Here is a 5,399-nt window from a genome sequence, read left to right as displayed (position 1 = left end):
TGCCTGCTGCTGCATTGACTGGCTTTATTGACTATTGGATTTCCGTTGCATAGATTCATTGACCATTGACTGATATGGATTTGATTGACTGACATGCATATTGATAGCATCGTCGTGCTTTGATTTCAGTTATAGGTATTAGGTGACCTGCTGGGCTTTGTAAAGCTCATTATATGTGGTTGATATTTTCAGGTCAGGGCAAGGGAGCAGAAGATAGGAATTGATCCGGATCTTCAGGTTTTTGTCTTTTGATGATTTTGATTCTTTTGTACTCAGGATAGATTTCAGTACTGGTGATTGTAGTGTAGTTCCTGAGTATTGTGCATGACCTTTTGAGATGAATCAACTTGTATATTGATGTTTTAAATTTTATAGATATTTGATCGACCGTTTAATTGAAGGTTTTAGATAACTCTGGTAAATTGTTTGAGAAATAGATTGACATTCTTTCCAAGTTAGATCTTGGGGCGTGACATGGGTATTCCCTATGTTAATGCTATTCAATTTGCTTATAACTGCTCAGTTATTTTTAGAATGTATAACAGTCCATCCCCTCTATCCACCTAGTTATCCAGCAAATACACTTCTCCTTGGCGCCCCCCTCCTTCCACTGCTTCCAAATTCTGGAAATCTGTATGTAGAACTGCCAATGATGCCAAACCTTGCTTTCACTTCAAAATTACATGTAATGCTCCCATCTCTTTGAAATGGGATCATTGGTGCCATAATGTTACTCTCGGAGACTATTTGGGTGGTGCTGTTTTCATTCCAGAATTTTCTCTGAGGTCTTTTTATTCTGGTTCTCAATGGAATATTCTTGATATTATACCTGTGCAGCTGAGAAATCTTTTTGAAAACGCAACTGACAGTGAAGGTGATGGCTCCTGTTTACTTTGGAAAAATAGGACTAACTCCAAGTTCAAAAATTACATTGAGGAGTTTTATAATGATTTACCGAATTGCAATTGGTACAAATCGATTTGGCATAAAGGTCATAGTTTGAAACACAATGTTTTTGTGTGGTTGGCTATAGTTGGGGGCCTCAAAACTGCTGATGCACTTCATGTTAGACATATTTTTGTCCCAAGTAGATGAAGTTTATGCCATATTTTTTATGCATCAGTTTCTTATGTCTTTTATGAATGCTCTTGCTCTTTTTATGTTATGAATGCCTTAATTCTTGATACGAAAGGTTTGCTCCTTAGACCTTCAATGTTGCACCTTTTTGCTTGGATGAATGAAACTTACAAAGGCAATATCTCGGTTAAAATTTTTTACAAGCTCACGGTATGTTGTATCACTTATTACATATGGAAAGAGAGAAACTTTAGGAGATTTGGATGCAATATGCAAATCTCCTCTACACTTTCTATTGTTATTAAAAGGGTGGTGTTTGAAAAGGTTTCAAAATGGAAGAACTCTCTCAATTTGCTGGAAAAGTTATAAGCTGGTTGGATTACTTGTTTCGGGTCCCTGTTAGTCCGAGAGGAAGCTATCCCTATTGTTATGCCTGTAGTTTTTGGCCTGCCTAGACAATGATGATGCTCCATACTACTGCAGCTCCCTTGGAAGGTCTTCGGTCTTCGGGCAACCAGGGAATCGTGACCCTTCTGATATCTTCAAATATATTAATTCTGAGTCCAAGCTTTTTGGCAATGGAGCTTGTTCCTTTCTACTTTTCAATTTCAAATTATATTTTTTGTGCAGCATTATTGTATCTGTGCTTGCCTTAGTTTATTTTTTTTCTTTGGCTGGCTATCTTCAGGCTAATTTCTTTTTTTGATGTAACCTTTTTCATTTTGGTTCAATATATGGGCTAAGCCCAAATTTTCCCAAAAAAAAAAAAAAAAAGAGTTATAAGGTTATAAGGGTTCAAAGGTGCCTATCATACTCCAATAATGCTAAACTATGGTCTATTAATCTATGGTTTAATAATCTAAACCTAATGAAAGAGGTTTGGTTAATTAATCGGATCATTTGGTTAAAAATCACAAAATGCACCTAAGGGTTTAAGGTGGAGTTTGACCATTGGTCAAACTATGGCCCCAGAACTCATTTAAGGGGTCTCATTGTTTGTTAAAATTACATATGTAGGTAATTAAACCAATGAGAAAGAGATTGAAGGTTTAACCCACTAATTCTACCAATTATACAAATGACATGGTATTAATAATAGAATAAGGTGTAAACGATACGAAATGCAATATATACCAAAGTAATAATATATATCATATCAAATAATCCAAAGTATATAATATACACAAAAGTAAACTAATTAAAAATTATAAATAAAATGAATATAAATAAAATCGATAAGAAATACATAAAGTTATGTATTTTTTAGTTCGTAGCATCCTGTAACATGATGAATAAATTGATAACTGGTTAGAGATGGATTGAGAAATTTCATTCTTCCTAAATTTTAAGGGAAATCATATTGGCCTACCATCCTATGTATGGAATGGAACAACCCAATCAAACTCAAGATCATTCAACATTTCTTTACAAGCATGCATTCCACAACCAATATTCTACATCATGATAAAGAGATTTACATGAATTAACATATGGAAAATGAGTTTGTAGAATTTATATTATCAAATAATAAACCTAATCCATTATCTATGTATGAATATTGTCAATGCCAAAGAAAATTTCTTCTAAAATGCATAGAAATACAAATATGATATTATTGAGTAAAATCCCTTTGAATAGAATAACATTCCTAATTGTTTAGTTGAGCTTTTAAGCATGTTGTTAATTAGGCCAATGATCAACTCTTCAATTGTTGTGTCAATTTAATGATGGATTAATCACAAATGGATGTATAAACTAACAACGGTTATTTGTTGAAGGAATCTTAAATTTCATGATATAATATTAAGGAGTCTGAATTTATTTTCACTTTGCTCCATAACATTTGAATACACACATTTCATTTGATGAGATTATTTCCTCTCATTTTTTATATTTTGTTTATATTCAAGTTTTTATTAGGAGACTCAACCTAAATTATAAGTGAGATTAATTTGTTCTAAATAAGTTTATTTTATTTTATTTTTTTATAGATAATCGAGATCTAAAATTTATTTAGCCCCAACCCTTGCACTCATTTCATAGGAACTTCCTATTTTTTTGTGAGTTTAATAAGGATAATTAATTAATTTGAAGAAGAAGCTCTCATGTTATGTGTAATGTGCTTTGTGCTTTATTATTATTATTATTTTCTTCTATTAGATTAGTAAAATTTGACTTTATATGCTCAATCATGCCTAAAATTGAAGAAATAAACATGATATTTTATTTTTCAGAAAAATTTATTCGAAAGTTTTATTTTGTACCTAAATGCTACCAAAATTTGAAGAATGCTCTATTTTATATAAGCTACCTTTCACGTAAGAATTTAATTGAACCTCATACTCTCAATGCCTTCTTCTCCGGCTATTCTCATTTGCTAGTGACGGCTTTAAGGTAAAGTTCCAACACAAGATTTCCATCTTTATATTTGTCTACGGTTAGCAAATGATTGTCATTGCATGTTAGTGATGTTGTATGTTTCCGTTATGAACTCGGAAATTAACAAGGATATTAGATGTGAGATTAGAAGGTTTGAACTTTGCTCAAAATTTGCTTTGACCTTCATCAAAATATATTAGCTGCGTGATCGAACATTCTTCAAAGCTTATTTGAAGCTCGTTTGCATTTCTAAATCAAGATCAAATAATAATAGAAGAATATTTGATCAATATTCTATGATAGTTTATCAAATCCTAAAAAGTTTTGATCAATGCTGAAACATTGTTCAAACAAATTCTACCAATTTTGATCATATATATGATGAAACTTGGAGCGAAATTATTCCTTACTGTTTTGCACTCTAATTGTCTTTTGCGTTTAACTCATTATGTTATCTTTTTATGCATGCAAATGTATGTTGTTGTTACATACAAAGCTAGGGTGTGATGGAGACATTTATCATGCATTTTGATCCATTTGAAGCTAATAATATCATTGTGTTAAATATAAGAGGCAAACATATAATAATTGACTACATAGATATAACGATATATTACAATACTTTTAGTGATACTTTTAGTTAAAGTGTTGCTTTCACTCGGTATGATACTTATTTCACTGAATGTTCTGCTAAAGATTAATGCAAAGCTCGATAATTTGAATTCATAATTACAAATAAAAATTACACCAACCATTGCTTGATGAAAACAAATTAATCTTGATTATCTTCAAGATCACATTTTATGATGAGATGGATGTTGTTCTTTAAGTTAGTTGTATCAAAATTTTTATCTACTACAATATAGTTATCATAATTTTACTTAAAATGTTATTTTAGAACATTATAAACACTTCAATTAATATAAGACTTCTTAATAAAATGTTATCTTTAAATCCCGCCTTTTATATGTTTACCTTATAATATATTTTGTTATAGATGTTTTTATTGTATTTTATCATATTGTACTCTATTTTAAAAAAATTTCAAAAGTAACTTGAACAATGAACAAATCTTATTTAGGACTCTTTTGAGATGATTTTCTTATTACTTCTTAAAGTAGTTTTTTAGTATAAAATTTTTAATTTTTGCAATTAAAAGCTGCTTTAAGAAGCAGTTAGAAAGCTGTCCCAAATGAAATCTTAAACTTCCAATTTAACTATTTAAAATAAATAAAAAAATAAAAAACTATTTAATAATTTTTTTTTCAATATTTTATTTGAATAATGTTGGAATATTATTTGAAAGTTGTTCAAATCAACTTTTGTTGTGAAAATATTTTGTGTTTATAAGTGAGATATTTTGATTGGAATGATACTTCTAGCTATAATTCACTATAAAATAAATTAATGGATATATTTCTTAAATTTGAATCATTACGTGGCATATAGAGTACGGCGGCAGCGGAAGCTGGCGAAAGTAGCGGCGACTGACTCGAGACGCGCGCGACGCAACACGCGAGCGGGACGTGAGTCACTCGACACCACGCGACGCTGTCCTCAGTATGCAACTCGCAACACGGCCGAGCAGCAGGTGCAGGTGGGCAGGCGGGTGCGGGACAGGCGGGGTAGCCGGGGAACGGGGGCAGCTGGGGCAGGCTGGCGGCAGGGCAGGCGGGCAGGGCCACTCAGAGTGGGAAGACGAGTTTTTGGGTCATTCCGGGTCATTCCTGGGTTCCCGAGTCAACTCGAACCCGATAAGATTTTTTAAACAGATCAGTTTTCAGGACCCGAACCAACCCCCTTCGGGTTCGGGTCAACCAAAACTTGAAATTTTCAGGTCGGATCCAATATTGACACTGCAATCTATTTGTAATTTTTTACTCAGTTAAACATTTTAATTTCTCTATTAATATTAATACCAAGAATTAGCATTTAGAAATCTT

The sequence above is a fragment of the Dendrobium catenatum genome, unplaced genomic scaffold (assembly GCF_001605985.2).
Source record: "Dendrobium catenatum unplaced genomic scaffold, ASM160598v2 fragScaff_scaffold_294, whole genome shotgun sequence".
Taxonomy (NCBI): Eukaryota; Viridiplantae; Streptophyta; class Magnoliopsida; order Asparagales; family Orchidaceae; genus Dendrobium; species Dendrobium catenatum.
Note: the sequence above shows the minus strand (reverse complement) of the source record.